General features: G+C 38.3%; 1 protein-coding gene across 8 annotated transcripts in view; it reads right to left on the bottom strand.

Annotated features, from left to right (window-relative positions):
* MYO1B (myosin IB) overlaps window positions 1–21,509 on the bottom strand; it is a 228,775-nt gene that overhangs the window by 182,977 nt on the left and 24,289 nt on the right. For 2 of the 8 annotated variants that reach the window (XM_043994430.1, XM_043994424.1), the window contains exon 1: window positions 19,013–19,053. The exons of the other annotated variants lie outside the window; for them this stretch is intronic. The gene's annotated coding sequence lies outside the window, so the exon portion shown is untranslated. Of the gene's footprint in view, window positions 1–19,012; window positions 19,054–21,509 lie in introns of those variants that run through there. 8 annotated transcript variants of the gene reach the window in all.

Below are 21,509 nucleotides of genomic sequence, written 5' to 3' on the forward strand. Positions count from 1 at the left end.
GGAAGGGAAGAGAAGGAAATAAGTATTCATAAAGTGCCAACTATGTGCCAAGCACTATGTTAAGTACTCTTTACAAATATTAATAATAGTTAACATTTATAGAGTGCTTACTATGTTTCAGATATTACGCCAAGTCGTTTTACAAAGATTAATAATAGCTAACTTTTATATAACACTTCTTATATGCCAGGCACTATGTTAAGTACTTTTTACAAATATTTCATTTGATCCTCACAACAACCGTGGGAAGTAGGTGCTGTTATTATCCTCATTTTTTCAGTTGAGGAACCTGAAGCAAATAGAGATCAAGTGATATGCCCACGGTCACACAACTAGAAAGAGAGATTCAACTTGCTATTCATGGACCCAGTGAGTAGAACCAGGAGCAAAGAGGTGGAGGCTACAGAGAGGAAGTAAAAATTTCCTAACAACTAGAGCTCTAGCAAAGATAAGATGGACTGCTTGCCCTCATTCGAGGTCTGTTGGATGACCCCCTGTCAAGGGATATTGTAGACAAGGTTTCTTCCAATGTAGGCACATCCTGGACTGGAGTCTTCCAAATGTGAGATTCTCTGATTCTATAAACTATAATTCACAGCTCTACTCCAGTAGGAGGAGGATGCCAATTCCAATAGTCAGAATAGACAATATGACATAAAAGCATGGAAGGACTCTCAAACAAACTATTTCACAGAGATTGTTCTGGTTTGTTGTGGTTTTTTTCTTTTTTTTCCTTCAGAAGACAGATCTTCCAAAGCTTCCTCAAAGACACAGCATTTAAGGGGTAAAACAAAGACTTCAAAGGCTATTACAATAATTCAGACAAGACTAGACAGAATCAAGAAATCTGATATTGGTCTAGGTTCAACTACTAATTAGTTGTACACCCCTGAGCAAATTACTTCACTTTTCTTTTCTGCCTTACTTCCATCATGTTGGAAGGGATACAGTGCTGAACCTGAAGTCAGAAAGCCATGAGTTCAAATCCCAACCCTGATACCATGGAACCACAAGCAATTTACTTAACTTTCCAAACCAGTTTTCTCACCAGTACAGTAGGAGAAGGTAATAAAAGACACTTACTATGCGACCCTGAGCAATTTACTTAACCTTCCCAAGTCATGGTTTTCTCATTAGGAAAGTGAGTGATGTAATAAAACCTGTAATACCTACTTTACAAGATTGTATGTATGTAAATAATGTATGTAAATCACTTTATAAACTTCATAATATTACATAAAGGTCAGTTATTATTATCTGTAAAATGAGAGGTTTGGACTCCACTCTCAGCTCCATTCTACCCTGTAAAATCAAGCAGGTATTGGATGAAGAGGGCGAGAATGATGAGAACAGAAGGGACAGAACCAACACTTCAAAAGGAAAAAAGGACAGAACTTGCTGATTCATTTTATGTGAGTTGCAAAGGAGAAGCAGAAAAGTCCAGAACATAAGCACAGATAAGTCTGGCACTATAGGGGAGGTCTGGACAAGCTCTATACTGTGTACAGTTAAGGGAAGAGGAGCAAGAATAGAAGCTAACAGGAAGAGAGAGAGTTAATATGGAATGAGGTCCCAACAGATTAGATTACTCTGGGGGAAAGTTCCTTCAGGAGGAAGAATCATCAGAGAAATAGGACAATGCAATACTGTGGAAGCAGCCATTTTTGCAAGCCAACTTACAAAAAAGGCAGGACTGGTCGAAAGTGTCAAATACTACAGCAAGAAATATTTAAGAATAGAAAAGAAGGTCATTGAATTTGGAGGTCACTAGTGACCTTTTTCAGAATGCAGTTACAGTTGACTAAGAGGCCAGATTACATGAAGATAATAAGGAGTGAGTGAACAGGGAAGTCTTGGAGAACCTAACAGGCAACAGTAGTTCAAGGATGAAGAAAGGATTTTGGTGTGGTGGAGGAAGCTATTGAAGTTTTATTTATTTGTTTGTTTTGGGCTGGGGAATTTTTTAAGATAAAGAAGGGAACTATGAGTTCAAGAAGGATGGTTCTGATTTCCTCAGCAAAGTAAAAAAGCAGGATTATCCATATACATACAAAAATATATATAGCTGCTCTTTTTGTGGTGGCAAAGAATCGAAAATTATGGAGATGTCCATCAGCTACTGAATAGCTGAACAAGTTATGGTATATGATTGTGATGGAATACTACTGTGCTATAAAAAAATGACAAGAGGGATGTTTTGGGGAAAACCTGGGAAGACTTATATGAACTGATATAAAGTGAACTGGGCAGAACCAGAAAAAACATTGTACACAGTAATAGCAATATTTTAACAATGATCAACTATGAAAAATTTGGCTACTCTAATCAATACAATGATCCAAGACAATTCCAAAGGACTCATGATGAAAAATGCTATGCACCTCCAGAGAAAGTGAGAGCTGATGAAACCCTGAGCATAGATTGAAGCACATTTTTTTCACTTTCTTTATATCTCTTGCTTTTTTTGCAACATGGCTAATATGGAAATGTTTTGCATAGCTTCACGTGTATAATTGATATCATATTGCCTGACTTCTCAACAGTTGGAGGAGGGGCTCGAGGGAAGGAATTTGGAACTCAAAAATTTTTTTAAATAATGTTAAAGTATAATTTTAAAATGATTTTTTTTTAAAGTAAAGTCATCTAACTAAAGGGCATGACAGTGTTAAGAGCTTGTAGATAGTAGAGAGGACATGGAACAACTGTGGTTCTGATAAGGAATTAACAAGGAGAATCTGATAAGGAATTAACAAGAAGTTAATTAAAAGAAAACCCAGCAGCAATGAAGATCCAGACAGACAGTAAGTAGGTCCCATGAACTTCTTAGCAGACCCAATTGGCACTGGTTTTTGTTTTGTTTTATGGTGTGTGGTGTTTTTTTTTTTGGGGGGGGGGGGTTGTTTGTTTCTTTGTTTGTTGAAGACTTCAAAACAAAGAAAACAAACTATAAGGTTAAGCAGTCAGGGTCTACAAATGAGCAGAACCAGCTTGATGGAATCACTGCAAAGACTAACCATGGGATCCCAGTTGAGGCAAATGAAGCCAGAAAAAGAGACTGTTTATGGACTTGGAGAATAAGAAAAAGCCAAAGGAAAAGAAGTCAAAACAGAAAATTCCTGAGGAAAAGGAGTTTCTGGTGTCAGCTTCACAGTAGAAGAAAGGAAAGAGACCATCAGAGAAATTGTAGAGATCAAGACATCAGGTAAGTCACTTCACTTGTCTAGACCTCAATCCATCTTCTGTAAAAGGAAGGGGTTGGCCTAGTTGGCCTCTGAAGTCCCTCTCTTTCAGCTCTAACCTCTAATCTCAGAGGTGGGAGAGCATGGGGGAAAAAAACCCCAAAACTATCTATCTATATCTATATCTATACACACAAATTTCTTCTGCATGGATGATTTTGAGGAAGTGGTATATTTACCTTTCTTCTCTCCTCCCCCTCCCCCTCCATTAGTAACAATAGGCCCTATACCTGGTGAGGTCAGCAAAAAGGTGTGAATTATTTTTAATTAAATACTGTAGGCTAAAAACAGATGATTTCATCAAGGGTGAGGGGTTCTACTCTCAAAGGGGCTGTGTTTCTTATTGCCACAGGAGTAGCAGGGAAAATTTTACTGAATGCTGCTGTCAGAGTTCACTGCTTAGAAACAATATCCTTACATAATCATGGGTCCCCACCCTGGTATTAGTAAAATAAGTGAGGAAAAAAGAGCAGAAATTGTTCTCAACCCAATGAGTTAGAGAGCTGGTTGGCTTGAATTAAACCCATGACTCTACATAGTTGGTGAGAAGAGGGAACTCAGACTGGAAAGCTGAGTAGGTGCTCTTTTGGGGGGGGGGGGGTCATTCATGCTTCCTGAGCCACTGGGACAGGCCTCATGACTTGGTGAGTTAGGAAACACACCAGAGAACAAGTCTGAAGAATCAGAAAATAGTCCTGACTCATGACACTGACCAAGTGTGGTACACATGGGCAAACACTTTACTCCACTGCCTCAACTTGTTCATCTGTAAAATGAAGAGACTAGACCAGGGAACAAATTAGGTTTCTTCCAACTGACTGACTGCCTGTATCTCTACATCAGTCCCTGAGGAATGCACAGAAACTTCAAAGCTGGCTGCCAATTCACCAGTTCTGAGGATGCTTCTTCCAATCCTAGGGCAAGGAAAATGTGTTTTTACCCTGGCACCCACAGATTAAGCTCACACTGTTTTATGATGTTGGCAAATGTAAGCATTTAAGTAATTCGCACACATTGTGTCCAGTTGTTTTTACATTCACTGTACTAGATAGCCCTTCTCAAGTCTGTACATCACTCAGTTTCTCAATCCTGACTATATGCTGTAGCATCTAAGATAAAACTTGGGTCTTGTGATTTCATATTCAAATAAGAGACTTTGTCTCTTAGAAAGGAGCTAAAGTCGCTCTGGTAAGGTTCTGTATGTTAACAATGCAAGAAAAGATTTCACATACTTTCAATCCATTTATGCCAGAACTAAAAAAAAAAAGGGGGGGGGGCCGGATAAAAAATTAACAAGAATCAAAGTCCCTAAAACTCCTATTAAATAAACTTAGCTTTTCCTAAAGCATCAGGGGTCACTCATAACACCTAGACTTAGATCTTTAACTTTGTTAGTTTTTCAGCTTGTTCTTTTTTTTTTTTTTTGCCATTTCCTTGATCTTTTTCCTTTTCTGATCTTTAAATCTTTCCATCCCACCATAAGACATCTGTTTTTTGGTCTTTTGAGAACACCATTTCAAATATGAAAAAATGCCATTTCAGAAAACTCTTAACATCCAAAAGTGCAGTTCAAGTATCATATAACATCTTAAAATGGTTTTCTGTAGTATAACATTTAAATATAACTTGTCTATCTCTCAGTTACCACCCTGAAATTACAAGCCACCTACCAAGCTAGCGTCATCAGTGCTCTGGAATTTGCAGACCATCAGCTGCCAAGCCATTAACCCACACATTCAGAGATTGCTAGACCAAATGGCACTTCCAAGAGAAATGCACAGTCGACCCATTATTCAAAACCAGGGTAGCATTGAAAACCCAGCAATGCTACTCAGAATTGATAATAACCAAGAAAGAATGCACCATGAACTGGAATAATGCATCTGGATAGCTTCCATTTAATCTGTTTCCAGAGTAGATTAAAATAAATGTTACTTTAAATTTGAAATCAGTCTATTCTGGGACTTGAATTAAGGTCATACCAATCAAAACTCACGGTACACAAACAATAGAAACCCAATATTAGGTCACCAAAACTGTTTAATTTAAAGGAGCATTGGTCCAAATGGGAAAAAAAATTATAGTTACATGAAATGTACCTAGTATTAATTGCCTACCACAACACGAGTAGGTAGCTGTTGAATTAAACTGAAGCTTCAATAGCCATAGGGTTAAAGACCTACATTCAATTTTGATGTAGAAAATACAAGTCAGGAGTGTCCTCTAACACTACCTGTGCTCACACTGTTCTTATAATAGCTCACATTCATATTTCCTGTATTATCCCATTTTATTGTAACGATTGGAATAACGCCACCTGCTGGAGACTCACTGTAGAAGAGTTCCGCCCATGAAGCGAAGGTCTTTGAGGGCAAGACCAGGAGTCTTTTCTTTGGTGTCAGGAAGTGACGTGGGCTAGTGGGAGGAAGAAGAAAGAGACTGGCGCTCAGTCTCACTCTCTAGCCTTTGGACTCTGGTGGAGAGCAGAGCTAGAAATGTGCTCTCCCTTTAATAGATAGGAATCTAGGCCTTTCTCTCTCTCTTTACCAAATTCTTATTCTCCTTAATAAACGCTTAAAAGTCTAACTCTTGCTAAAGCTTATAATTTATTGGCGACCACTCATTGGATATTTTAGACAGACTAGCTAGAATTTTAAATTCCATTATAGATAAGGAAACTGATGCCCAGTGATTAAGTGATATGTCCAAACTGAGGTTACAACCCAGATATTCTGAATGATCCTGCCAAGGTTCTTTTTAACTATATCATACTGCCCTTCTGGTGCTCCCTGCTTCTAATAACTATAATTTTTTGTTTACATCTCTATTTCGCCTACTAGACTCTTTAAAAGAAGGGAATTTTTATTCTTCCTTATATCTCTCCTAGCACCTGGAATACACCTTTGCACATTATTACTGAAATAATTCAATAGATCTGTGACTTCATTAATTTGGGAGTTCTCTTGTAACGATTGGAATAACGCCACCTGCTGGATACTTACTGTAGAAGAGTTCCACCCATGAAGCGAAGGTCTTTGAGGGCAAGACCAGGAGTCTTTTCTTTGGCATCAGGAAGTGACGCGGACTAGTGGGAGGAGGAAGGAAGAGACTGGTCTCGGGCTCTTTCCTTTGGACTCTGGTGGAGAGCAGAGCTAGAAATGTGCTCTCCCTTTAATAGATAGGAATCTAGGCCTTTCTCTCTCTTTACCAAATTCTTATTCTCCTTAATAAATGCTTAAAAGTCTAACTCTTGCTAAAGCTTATAATTTATTGGCGACCACTCATTAAATATTTTAGACAGACTAGCTAGAATTTTAGCCCTTAACACTCTCCAACCATCTAGATCAAAACCATCCATGCCTACTCATTCTGTGAGACTCTCATCCATGTTATCCAAAAAGTTCACTCCAAAGTTCCTTCCAATGTCCTGAGTATCATGAGGATACCAGAGGAATATACTGTCCACTTGTCATCCTTCACTCTGACTCTTTAGGAGCTCACATGACCAACCTATCTTCTCTTTCTACCATATATTTTCTTGGTGATATCCTTCACTCCTGTTCCTGCTCAGAGATCACTGTTAATTTATATGTTGCTGCCCATTCATGTCCACCATGCACCTTTCCATTGCTCTCTCAATTTTAGAGAATCGCAGAATTCAAAAATTAACAGAGAATTCAGGGGCCATCTAATTCATCCCCAATTATGGAAAGAATACTCACTATAACAAACCTAATATAAGTGGTGGTCCAGGTAGTACTTAAAGACCTCCAAAGAAAGGGAAACCCAATACCCCTCAAGGAAGCCTTTTAAACTCTTAGAGAGCATTTATGCTAAGACCTGATATCAAGTCAACAATTTGCCCCTTTGTAATTTTGGCCCATTACTGCTGGTTCAGACCCTTGGGCTAAGCGAATCAGGCCTAGTCCCTCCCCAACAAGACAGCCCTTCAAATACTTGAAGATGGTTCAGTCTTCTCTTCTCTAGGCTAAACAATGCCTAATTCCTTCAACTGATAACCTCAGGTCATGGACCAAAGGCCCTTCAACCATCCTAGCCTCTATCCTCCTCTGAAAACTCCAAAAAGTTTATCAATATCCTTCTTAAATCTTGACTCATAGAACTGAATTTAATACTTCAGATGAGGTCTCCCAAGGGTAGGTAGAGAACAGAGGGACTAGCACTTCCTTATTCCTAAAAGTTATGTCCCTCTTGGACAACTAGATGGTGCAGTAGATAAAATATCAAGTAAAGATCATTTTCCTGAGTTCTAATCTGACTTCAGACACTTACTGGCCATGTGAACCTTAGCAATTGGCTTAACCCCGTTTTCCTCAGCTTTCTCATCTGTAAAATGAGCTGGAGAAGGAAAGAGCAAACCACTCCAGTATCTTTGTCAAGAAAACCCCACAAAATGGGGTCACGGAGAGTACAACACAACTGAAAAACAACAACATGTCCCTCTTAATGCAACCAAGATCCAAGAGTTGACATTTAACCCCCTTGATTTTCAACTTACAAAACAATATTATTCCAACATATTTATATACCATAACTTGTTCAGCATTCCCCAATTGATGGAAACCCCCTCGGGTTCTAAGTCTTTGCCACCTTAAAAAGAGCTATAAATATTTTTGTACAGTATGTCCTTAGAGTTTGTTTTCCTTAGAACTAATCCCTCCTGTAATCTATCCTCCCTTTAATTGCCCTTTCCCTCCTATTTCCCTGTTGAATAAAATATATTTTTGTAGTAGCTCCACTATTCTTGATGGAGGGGGAAAAAGCTGTTGTAATAGTTTTTACAAACATTTCCCATTTTTCTTCTTTTGGGAGTCCTCTTTCTCTTTTTCATCCTTTAATGCTTTGCTCAGTTGACTGTCCTGCCAAACTTCATTTAGACTGGTTTTAGCCTTCACTGCTTCTCTCTGCATTATGAGACAATACTGCCCATGATCATCTATTATTCTTCACAATATTTTACAAAGGAATTTATATTCTAATCCAGTGTTGTCTATGACATTCATCTCTCACCCTCTGAGACAAGTCAGTCAAATGTCTGCTAAAGAGCCTCCCAGAATCTTCTGGTCTTATCGTCATAGCAATTATACTGATTTCATATCTAGATAAAATTATTATAGTTCGTGTAGATATTGCTCCTGTTGTCTATTGCCCATTTTATTTTCAATAGCTTGTTTAAATAAGTCAGGATTAAATCTTTCCTCAACAACAGATGTTGGTGCCTAAACTGCAATTACTTTCATGGTGGTCTTCTTGCAGATACTTACTATAACTACTGCAATATGTGATGACCAAATGTCCCAAGAAACAATGTTTCTTGTAGCCCTGGGGCAGACATTAAAACTCACTCCAGGAGAGTCATTCCCCTTCCCTACTTACTACTATGGTTACCATCATTTCCATACCTATTCAAAAATTCCCAGAGAACAGCAAGAAAACACAAAAGAACATATTAAGAAGTCTCTATTACAAACCAAAGTCTGTTAGCATACCACTTGGAAGACTCAAAAAGATAACATTTCTTTAAGTCTACATGAGTCTCCCTTAGTAACTTCAAATAAAAAACAAGAATCTTTCCATATTACATTCTCAGAATGATGACTACTTAATATTACCCATTTTGGAGAATCAGTTACTTGGAAATCTATTCTTTTTTGACAGTGTAATTCAGATGTCAAACTCCACAAAACTCCCCAGTAAAGGGGAAGAAAATTAAAATGTAATTGAGATGTTTGACTAAATAAGTAAAAATATAATACAACATAAATAATGTTAATCTGTGGTTTTCTAAATCAATATGTACCAGCAGGGATCCATTTCTATTTGAGTTTGACACCACTGGTATCAGTCATTTATGTTCACAAAATTTAGTGGATTGGTTTAAATACATTGTATAGATTGCTGCACACAAGAATGTGGAAAGAACAAGGTACAACCAATAAGACAATCCTTGTACTCCACCAATATCCTTCCAATATCAAGAATAAATAAATAAAGATATTCTCAAACCACTGGGTGGGCCTCATGACAAAGTTTTATGGGAATATGGACAAGAATTGTACAGGATGAGTAGACACGGATTAAAGCCTACTCCTCTGGATGGAGTCTCTCCACCAATGAGCTCACAGGGCCATTAATACCTGAGTGGTATATTCTATAGCACTTTCAGTCATAGCAGTATGGCAACAGAGAAGAAATGAAATTTCACACAAAGGGCCATGAAGAGATGGAAGACGGATGTGAGGAGACTGCAACATACTACAAACAAGGAATTATACAGAACAATATAAGTAAGGGAAAGGTATGCATGAAAAAGATGATGGAATGCTCACATGGCAAGTGTAAATGTTGGCCCATATGCTCCAATGGTATCTTCCCCATGTCAAGACAAAAATAAGACTCTGTGATAAATTTATAAGAAAACATGGACCACGGTTCAACAGGATGGGTAACATAGATGAGTTGAGATTGGCATCATTGAAGGAAATAACCATGTTGATAAGAACACAGATCCATTGGAATAGGTAAGAAAAACATTAAAAGCCCCAAAATGTCAGGGTCTTTTTACTCTAAAGCATTCTAAAGGGGATGCTCTGTGGGGTAACAGTGCCAACCTATTGAGAGCTCTGGTGCTTTGCTATGATTCCTAATGCTGAAGCTCCAGAGTATACACATGAATACAAAGAAAGTTGGCAATGAGGAAAGCATAATGGATTTAAATAGGGAATACAAACAAATAGGGAGAAGAAATATGTTCAGCACTAAGACAAGATAAACACATAAAAGAATTGTTATTTGACATACCAGGGAATAGGAGTACCTGTTCACCAAAATTCCCATTAGCTAAAAGTCCATTCATATCCCTGCTAGTGACATCTGCTCTACCCTATATTTGGTTCCTAAGACTTTTTTTTTTATATTTTTTTTTACTTTATTTTTCTTGAGGGTTTTTTTTTTGTCTGTTATTTTACAATCTAATGTGGAAACGTTTTGCATGATTACACAAGTGTAACATATTGAATTACTTGCCTTCTTTTCTATTTTTTATTTTATTTTATTTTTGCGGTGTAATGGGGGTTAAGTGACTTGCCCAGGGTCACACAGCTAGTAAGTGTCAAGTGTCTGAGGTCAGACTTGAACTCAGGTCCTCCTGAAATCCAGGGCTGGTGCTTTATCCATTGCACCACCTAGCTGCCCCCCTAAGACTTTCAATTTAGAGCTAGGGCCATGGTGGAATGGAGGAAAGATTATCTGCAGGAACAATAATGAATATACATAAATTGGATAAAATAATTTCTGCTCTAGATAATTTTGTTGTTGTTAAGTCATTCAGTTGTGTCTGATTCTTCATGATCCCATGGACCATAGGACGCCAGGCCCTTCTGTTCCCTACTATCTCCAGAGGTCTGTCCAAGCTCCTATTTGTTGCTTCCACATAGCTATCCATCCATCTCATCCTCTGATGGCCCCTTCTCCTTTTGCCTTCAGTCTTTCCCAACATCGGAGTCTTTTCCATCAAGTTCTGTCTTCTCATTGTGTGGCCAAAGTATTTAAGCTTCAGTTTCAGTAGTATTCATTCTTCCAATGAGTAGTCTGAATTAAGTTATTTAAGTACTGACTGATTTGACTTCCTTGCTCTCCAAGGGACTTCTCCAGCACCACAATTCTACAGATTTATAGACTGGTTGGTCGGTTGTTGTCCATTCTCAGAGGACCAAATCGACATCACTATATTGGGGCCTAGGAACAGTGTGTACAACTGTGGCTGATCAGACCAATACAAGCTTAGAATGCTCTACCCACAGGTTGGGCGCAAATAATCCATCTAAACATCTAAAGTGGAGATATCTCTAAATTTGTGCATCTCACATTTCTTTTGAGTTACTGCAATTCTGCTTTGCTCATAGAGCCCAAAGCCTTCTTTGATGTGAGCACACCATTCTAGGAAGACCTTTGCCAGTGTTTTCCACCTAGAGCACATATTAAGTGCTTACTATATACCAGGCACCATGCTAAACGCTGGGAACACAAATGTAAGTAAACAAAATAGTATCCACCCTCAAAGAACTTATTCCTACCGGAAAGACAGCACATAAAGGGAAACTGAAAGAAGGAGGAAGAAGTACTATCAAAAAAGCAGGGGGGGGGGGGGCGGTGCAGCTAGGTGGGGCAGTGGATAGAGCCCCGCCCTGGATTCAGGAGGACCTGAGTTCAAATCCGGCCTCAGACACTTAACACTTACTAGCTGTGTGACCCTGGGCAAGTCACTTAACCCTCACTGCCCCACAATCAATCAATCAATCAATCAATAAAAACAAAAAGCAGGCAGGGGAGAGAGTTAAGTCAAGAGAGAAATGAGTGAAGTACAGAAAAAGTCTAACCCCAAACTCCACAAAATCTGCCAGAGAGATGCTACGATGTCCTCATCTCCAAGTAATTACAAAAGATTTGGATGTCTGCTTCCAAAAACTTTCTGTTTGGCAAAATGCCAGATAACACAGATTTCTCTAAATAAATAAAAAGCTCACATGGTGAACATATTAGAAATAAGTTAATTTGAGAATTTCTGGTGATAAAACAAGATCACTGTAGGAGTTAGCTGCTGTGGCTATTTTTATAATAACCAGCAGGGTTCTGAGTTGTATAACAGAAGGAGGTAACCATTTGGAATCATTAATGCCATTTCAGATCCCTTGGGTACCATCTTTAAAATCACAGACTAAGAAGAGGCCAAGAGCAGCAGCATGGCACAGTGGAAAGAGCAACACATTTGGAATCGGTCCCAGAGCTACCACTTTCTCACCGGGTAACCTGAACAAGCTAGTTAGTTGTTTCTGCAAGCCTTGGTTTCCTCGTTTGTCAAATGCAGATAATAAGTGATGCCTTACAAGGATTTGATGATGATCAAATGAAATAAAGAGCCATACCAGGTATCATCATTATCCAAGTGAGAGGCACCATTGTATAATGGATAAAGAGTTGGGCTTGGAAGCAGGATGCTCTGGATTCAAGAGCTAAGATATACTGGCCATGAGTGCTTATGGGTAAGTGACAATTTCTCACTGTCCAAGACAACTCTTTAAGACTTAAAGTCAGAAGATTTGGAATGTGAGGTTCAGGGTTCAAGTTGGGCCCCATATTTACCCACCAGTGGTCAACTCTTGGCAATCTATAGCCATGGAGGGAATTTCTACAATAGAAGGTCCCCACTCAGATGAGCTCATGGGTCTGGACCAAAAATGTAACCAGTTCAATACCTTCATTTTACTGATGAAAAAGTCTGAAGTTTAAAAGTTGTTCTTTGTACTAAAATCAAAGACCTGCCACTAGCAGGGCCAGGAGTCAAACCCAGGTTTCTTACTCTCTCTTCAGTGCTTGTTTGAGAATGCCACTACCCTGTGCCTTCAAAGAAGCCCCACTAAGTGCCATTAGAAGTCTTAGCTTCCTTTCAGGACCTTTTACAACTATTCCTATTTTCTCTCAATGGGGAACTCATTTCAATTTAACAGCATGCAAGCATTTACTGGGAGCAGAGTACGAGGCAGAGGTGCTGGGGGAGATATCAAAATGAACAAGACACATTTTCTATCCTCATAAAATTTATAATCTAGTAAGGAATATACACCTCAGACATTTACTAGCTGGGTGACCCTGGGCAAGTCACCTCACCCTGCTTGTCTCAGTTTCCTTATCTATAAACTGAGGTGGAAAAGGAAATGGCAAACCTCTGCAGTACCTTTGCCAAGACTACTCCAGGGGCAGCTAGATGGCGCAGTGGATAGAGCACTGGCCCTGGATTCAGGAGGACCTGAGTTCAAATCCAGCCTCAGACCCTTGACACTTACTAGCTGTGTGACCCTGGGCAAGTCACTTAACCCCAATTGCCACACCAAAAAATAATAATAATAATAATAATAATAATAAAATCTTTAAAATTTTAATTTAATTTAATTTTAAAAAGACTACTCCAAATGGAGTCACAAAGAGTTGGGCACAACTAATCAACAAACCAACAACAACAAAAATGGAGATAATAATAGAACTTCCCTCCCAGGGTTGTTGTAAGGATAAAATGAGATAATATTTATGAAGTGCTTTGCAAACCCATGAAGTGTATCAGTGGTACTCAAACTTTTTGGTCTTAGAACCCCCTTCATACTCTTAAAAAAATTACTGAGGACCCAAAAGAGCTTTTGTTTCTGCAGGTTACATCTAGCAATATTTACCTCAATAAGATATTTAGAATTATTGTAGATAATCATAAGCAAGATACACAATTTCTACGGGTCTCAGTTTTCTGCTCTGTTAAATGGGAAGACTGGGCTAGATGACCCTCAAGGCCTCTTCTGGGCCTCTAGAACCCATGCTCCTATGAATCCCCTAGTTCCACAACTTACTAGCTATGTGACCCTGACTAAAGTGGATTAACCTTTACGAGCCTGTTTCCTCATCTGTCGAGTAGGAATATTAGCCACACTATTTACCTCCCAGGATTAGTGTGTGGACAGGGCTTTTGTAATGCTTTATGGGCCACACAAATGTGAGTCACGGTGATGGGTATGTCTGCAGAGGGCTAAGCTGTTGTCAAGGACGGTCTGCTGAATCTCGGGCCCACGTCAAAGCTTCTGAAATCCTAAGCCATCCGGGTTCCTATCAATGACCCAGGTCTAGAATGTCCAATGTGGTTTTGGCCACCTCGAAGAAAAGAGAAAGTTGCAAGCCAGAGCAGGTGAACTTGGGTGTGACTCATTCCACTTACTCTGAACTCACTTCAGTGGGTGTCTGGCCAACCAACCCATTGGGCTAACCTCAAATTTCAATTTCACTTTAATAGATGGGGTTAATATGGAGAGGTATTTCATTCTTTTCTAATTCACTGGAACATTACAAGGCCTAATGAGATAATGTCTGAGAAAAGCAGAGCTCCTGCCGGACAAGGTAGCTTAATGCTAGAAGAATACCATTCTTATCTGGAAAACACAAACTCAGTTACACAAAGGTCACGGTAATTCTACTGCACACAAGTAGGGCAACAGTTGCCCACCAAATTAAAAAATTCCAAGAAAGTGAATTTATTTGAATTGGCAGTCGCGACCCCTCAAGCCCAGAGTGAGTGTAAAACTGCTCCAATGTGAAAGAGACACCAGAGACTTCCCTCTACCAATATATTACTGGTTGAATTGCCAAAGCATGTTTCAAAGAGAAAGTTCAGCATGTGGAATCATATATACAATGACTATTAGTTAATAAATCCAGTAAAGCTGTGGGAGAAGGGGTATATTTCACACCTTCTTACTTCTTAATTGCCATAGAGCCCTGCTCCCATTCAATCTGCCTCTTGCATACTCCTGCACAGGTTGTCCCTCCCACACCTAGCTGTTCTCCTTCCTCACTTTTGCAAATTAAGATGTCAAGCTCAGGCACCACTTCCTACAAAATGCATTTCCTGATTCCTCCCATCCCAGGCAAGTTACTCAGTATATATCTATACATTTTCTAAAAGCTCCATTGTGTACAAGTTGTCTCCCTCCCCATCAATATCATGTAAAGATCCTTAAGGGCAGAACTGCTAATTGCCTTATCCTTATAACTCTAGTCCCTAGTACACAAAAGAAGCATTTATAAATGTTTGTTAACTTTACTTGGATAACAATGTATTTGTTGATGTTGAGTCACATCTTGACTCTACTATACCCGTTTGGGGTTTTCTTCAAAGAGATAATTAAGTAGTTTGCCATTTCCTTCTCCAGCTCATTTTACAGATTGAGGAAACTGAGGAAAACAGGATTAAGTGACTTGCCCAGGATCACAGAGCTAGTGTCTGAGGCCAGATTTGACCTTATGAAAAAGAGTCTTCCTGACTCTAAGCCTAGCACGCTATTCATTGTGGCACCTAGCTGCCCTAATAGTGCAGTATAATAATAACAAAATATCCCCACTGGCACTAGCTGTTTAATAAATATTTACTGACTGTTGACTAATAATAGCTAGCATTGTTTATAGGGTTTCCCAAAAGCCTTTAAGTGCAGTGTTAATCTTTAACAGTTTAAAAGCTTTGGTAGTTTAAAATCGCACCAAGGCTTTTGGGACTCCCTATATAGTGCTTTTAGGTATGCAAAACAGCTTACAAATCATAACTTACTCCAAACTCACAATAACCTTAGGAGGTAGGTACTATTATTAAACCTATTTAACAGGTGAGGAAACTTGAGGCAGAGGTTATATGACTTTCCCAGGGTCACAAAACTATTGTCTGAGGCTGGATTTTACCTCAGGTTTTCCAGACTCCAGGCCAGAGCAGTGTTCAGTCTTGCCTTAAATCCCACTTGGTGATTACATTCATCAATTTTCCCCAATCAATAAATATTTATTAAGCACCTACTATGTGCCAAGCATAATATTAAGTGCTAGGTATAAAAAAAAAGAGGCAAAAGATAGTCCCTCCCCTCAAAGAGTTTACAATTACAAGGACCGACAATTCTAACCATCTCTAACTTATATTATAGAATCAGAGGATAAAATCATCAACGAAAGAATCCATCAATCACTCCTGAAAGAGACCCCGAAAGGAAAACTCCAAGGAATATTGTAGCCAAATTCCAGAATTATCAGGTGAAGGAGAAAATACTCCAAGCAGCCAGAAAGAAACAATTTAAATATCATGGAATCACAGTCAGGATTGCACAGGACCTGGCAGCTTCAACATTAAAGGATCACAAGGCTTAGAATGATATTCCAAAAGATAAAGGAGCTTGGATTACAACCAAGAATCAACTACCCAGCAAAACTGATCATTATCTGTCAGGGGAAAAGATGGACATTCAGTGAAATAGGGGACTTCCAAGGTTTCCTGAAGAAAGGACTAGAACTGAACAGAAAATCTGATCTTCAAATACATGACTCAAGAGTTGTATAAAGAGGTAAACAGTGGGGAAAAAAATGTTGTTCAATAAGGTTTACATCTCTATGAGGGAGGATAATACTTTTAACTCTTGAGATCTGTATCTCTATTAGGGTATTGATATTAAATTGACTTTGATGTGATGATATCAAGAAACTCAAGGGGCAGAATAAAAGAATAGGGGGAGAAGGAGGGGGAGGTGGAATGGGGTTAATTACATCATATGAAGAGGCACAAAAAACCTATTACAATAGAGGGAAAGAAAGGAGGAGTGAGCATTGTTTCAACCTTACTCTCATCAGATTTGGTTCAGGGAGGGAATAAAATACACTCCCATTTGTATAAAGGAACTTAGCTTACTCTTTAAGGAAGTAAAAGGGTAAGGGGGAAAGGGTGGTACTGATAGAAGGGAGTGCAGAAGCAGGGGAAGAAAGGGGAAAGAAAAGGAAGGGTGGCTGATAAAAGGGAGGGCAGATTGAGGGAGAAAGTGGTCGGAAGCAAAACAGTGGTGAGGAGGAATAGGGTGAAAGAAGAGAAAAAAAAAAGAGTACAAAGGGGAAAAGAAGATGGAGGGAAATAAACAGTAATCTTAACTGTGAATGTGAATGGGATGAACTCTCCCATAAAACAGAAGTGAATAGCAGAGTGGATTAAAAACCAGAATCCTACAATATGTTGTTTACAAGAAACACATTTGAAGCAGAAAGATACACTCAGAGTAAAGGTAAAAGGTTGGAGCAGAATATATTATGCTTCAGCTGAAGTCAAAAAAGAAGGAGTAGTAATCCTTATCACAGACAAAGCAAAAGCAAAAATGGATCTAATTAAAAGATAAGGAAGGAAACTACATCTTGTTAAAAGGTACAATAATGAAGTAATATCGATACTAAACATATATGCACCAAGTGGTATAGCATGCAAATTCTTAGAAGTTAAATGAGTTACAAGAGCAAAACTAGTGGAGGATCTGAACCTTGCTCTCTCAGAATTAGATAAATCTAACCACAAAATAAATAAAAAAGAAATTAAAGAGGTGAATAGAAATGTCAGAAAAGTTAGATATAAGAGCTTATACATACAAAGTTAAACAGCAAAAATTCTGTCTTAAGATTCAAATCTAGGTTAGCAGGCACTTGCAATCTGCTTCCTTGGTTAGTTATTCTCTGAGTGACTTAGTCCCAACATTTCAATTCCCTAAGAGATTTGCATATTAGTAGTATATGAAATTTTAAAATCAGACTAACAAATCAAACCACCCATGAACCCCCTTGGCAAAGTACTCAAAAATTTAATTAGCTTCATCTCCATGCAACTAACTTTTTTAAAAATTCAGCATTGTGCTTTAAAATATCCATCAAATAAATTATTCAGTTTCCAGTCACTGCCTAAAGGCAAGCAACAAAATCCATGGAGAAGGTAAAAATAAATGCATGTATTTTGTTTATTAGCTGTATACCTCTAAGGTAACCATGGACTGGAGTTTGCAAAGCCAGTTTGAAAAGGCTCAAACTGTAATTTGTTGTGGTTCCAGGTGTGCTTTGTTTTACTTTCCAAAGTAAATCCCATCAAGAGATCAGAAAATACACCCTATGATGACATAGTCACTTGGACTACATAGTCAGTCAACAAACATGTCTCCCTATACCTTGTAATTCTCTTGCTCCTCATCTCATATTTGGCTTCCCTGGCTTCCTTCAAGTCCCAGCTAAACTCTCATCTACAAGAAACCTTTATCAATTCCACTTAATGTTGTATGTGACTTGTTGGGGCAAAATTGTTTTGATATTGTCTTTTCCATTAAAACTGAGTTTTTTGAGAGCAAGGCCTATGTTTTGACTTAAAAAAAAAAAAACCAACTAGTGCCTGGCACATTTTAGAAGCTTAATAAATCCCTGGTGGGGAGTGGGGGTGCAGAGGGGGAGGGGGGAAATATATATATATGTATGTGTTGTGTATGTATGCATATATACATATACACATTGTATATACATTATTTACTATATACATCTATTATAAATATATACAACACATTATATAATATGCGCATATATCTATATACACAAATATATAAATATGCATGCATATATACGTTTGTGTATACTGCATAATATATACCTATACAATATGTATAATATATACCTATATACACACAAATGTGTATATATATGCATATATATTATATCTATTAAAAATACACACATTTATCTGTTTGTTTATTTTAATCTGAAGTAATGTTCTGATGGTCACCATTTTCCCTATCAATGCCACCTTACTGCTGTACACACACACCCCCCTCCCTTTATAAAATAATCATTCCGACTTCCCTACTCTCAAGCCCACCAAAACTCAAGTCATAGAACAATCTTTCAAGCTGATCAGCCGGAAGCACATTGCCCAGGGGCAAATGAAGAAGCCAGTATACTAACAACAAAGCATTTTTCCCAAGGGAAGCTCTCACCTGAGGGAGAAAGACAACATTCTATGCCAAACTATACAGTACTTATACAGAAGATAAAAACTTTCACTTCCCCCTCCTCCTGCACTTTATCACTTGTGTCCTTTAAGAGAATGACATTTAGGGAACCATCAGAATCTAGGATCCAAGTTAGAGAACATAAAAATTCAAACTTTATATCACATGTAAAAACAAACTATTATACATAAGTTGAATACCTATGTTTGTCCTACCGCCCTAACTTAAAAATATAGTCCCTTGGACCCCAGTGCCAAAAAAAAAAAAAAAATCATACTACTTACTCTACACTTTTTTTTTTAATCATACAAATTTATTTAAGAGATGCGTAAAATAATCTAACAAAAGTTCCCTCTAACTTTGGAGATCAGACCCACTTACCAACTGTTTTTCCCCTCCATTGTTTCTTCCTAGAACTTTGGTTATGCTGCTGGCATTTAATCATTCACAAGGGGAGGGGAAAACACTGGTTTCGAAAGGGAATATCCACAAAGAACAACAAATATTTTGCAAATAGATAAGAGGGGAACCATTGGGGAAAAAAAAAAAACAAATTGCCTGACATTTTCAACAGAACCGGCTCTTTATATATTTTTGGTTTTTTAAAATTCATTTCCATCCAGTACAGTTATCATTCTGATTCCTTAACCAATCCCCCAAAATGATAAATCACCTTCTGTAATAAAACACACTAAGTGGAAGGGGAAATAAAAAGAATGTTCCCTGTATTCATTGAATAAATAAATTGTTGTTGTTCAGTCATTTCAGTCATATTTAACTCTTTGTGACCCCATTTGGAGTTTTCTTGGTGAAGATACAGGAATGTTTTGCCCTTTCCTTCTCCAGATCATTTTACAGATGAGGAAAACTGAGGCAAACCTGGTTAAGTGACTGGCCCAGGGTCACAAAGCTAGTGTCTAAGGCAAGATTTGAGCTAAGGTCTTCCAGACTCCAAACCCAACATTCCATCCACTGCATCCACTGCATTAGCTGCCCTGAACATATAAATAACTTGGGGAAATAAAGACATATAAAGTGAAAAAAACAATGCAAGAGTTTAATAACAATAAAAGTCAAATTAGAGAGACGTGGCATGGTATAGTAAAAAGAACACTGGATTTGGACTCAAAGGGCATGAGTTCAAATCCTAGCTCTGCCACTTCCTGTGTGACCTTAGGCAAGTCATGAAAACTCTGTGGGTCTTAATTTCTTCATCTGTAAAATGTAGAGAGCTGAATATACCAGATGTCCTCTAGGGTCTATTTCAGCTCTAATCTAGATTCTTATGATCCTAAATTACAAGAAAGTAAAAAACATTATTAATTGGGGAAAAAAGTGATGTAGCCACTAAGTGCCATAAATTTAGCAAAGAGAGACCTTGATGGATTTGGTCTGGCAAAGCTGTCAGGAGAAGAGGCAAGAACTCCCACCCCGTTACTACTACTAATAGCTTACATTTAGAAAGTGTTTTACGGTTTGAAAAAACATTTTACACAAATTTAAGGATACAGTTCATAGATCTGGAAAAGAAGGAACAGAAATGGAAGGAATTTCTAAGTCCATCTAATCCAAGCCCCCTCATTTTACAGATGAAGAAACTGAGACCCAGGTAGATTTTAACTTCTCATGGCTACATGGTCACATGGCTACATGTCAACTTGGCAATCCAAATACCTGGAAGGCTGAGATCTGAATAGGCAAAAAAGAAAAACTGAGTTTAGAAAAGCTATAGTGGGGAATGAATAAAAGGAAGTAAGGAAGAAAAAAGAAAGAAAAGCACTTAGGAGGTAAATTCTGGGGATACAAATAGGGAAAGAATCCCCTGGTGGTGGCTCTTCCTCCTCGTGAATTAGGAATGAGTAGGCCCTTTAAGAAAGCCCCTCCAGCATTTGATACTATGATCGCAAGATTAGTCTGAGAGCAGCTTGCAAGAGGAATGAGGTAAAGGAAAACTGATGGTGGTGGAGACCAGTGAAGGAAGCTATTCTAATAACAAAGGTGCAAGATAAGGATTTGAACTAGGACAACAGAAAGGAAAGGATGACTGCAAGAAATGCTATCATAACATGAGAATCTTCAATACTTGGTGACTGACCAGATGTGGAAAGAAAGGCTGGAGATGAAGCCAAGGTTCAGAGGCTGGGAGATAAGGGGAAGGGGAAGTAATCTGACTGTCATGTTACCAAGTTAGTCATCTGGTTGGTCTTTCCAAACTGTATTTGTTGTTGAGACGTTTCAGTCGTGTCTGATTCTTGGTGACCCCCATTTGGGATGTTCTTGGAATGGTTTGTCATTTCTTTCTCCAGCTCATTTTATAAATGAGGAACTTAACAAGGTTAAGTGTCTTGCCCAGGGTCACAAAGACAGTAAGAGTCTGAGGTGGGATTTGAACAGGTCCTTCTGCTCGCAGAAACAGGCAACACTATGCACTGTGCCACCTAGCTCCCCTCAAACTATATTTATGCTATCCTAAATACAGAGAAATAGATACCAAGGTATTTAAGAATGAACCAAAATACACTTTAAACCCATGACCAAAGTCAAGAATGTATGTCTCTATATAACCTGACTTAAAAAAGAAGGATAAACAAAGAAGTAACTATTAAAACTATATTTAAATTTCACACTTTAAAATTATCTGTTTCTCTAAAACAGTCACAGGAAATAAATTTTCCTTGAAAGGCAATTTCACACTTCTTAGAAAAACAAAGATTTTGCCAAAAAGCAATCAATTCAATTACATAAACATTTTAGAAAGTGAGTGCTCAGTGCTTAGCACAATGCTTCACACATAGTAAGCAATTAATAAATGCTTCTTGACTGAATGATTGGACACACAGAGATAATGACAGATTTCCTAACTTCCAGCTTACATTCT

The sequence above is a fragment of the Dromiciops gliroides genome, chromosome 3 (assembly GCF_019393635.1).
Source record: "Dromiciops gliroides isolate mDroGli1 chromosome 3, mDroGli1.pri, whole genome shotgun sequence".
NCBI classification, from domain to species: domain Eukaryota; kingdom Metazoa; phylum Chordata; class Mammalia; order Microbiotheria; family Microbiotheriidae; genus Dromiciops; species Dromiciops gliroides.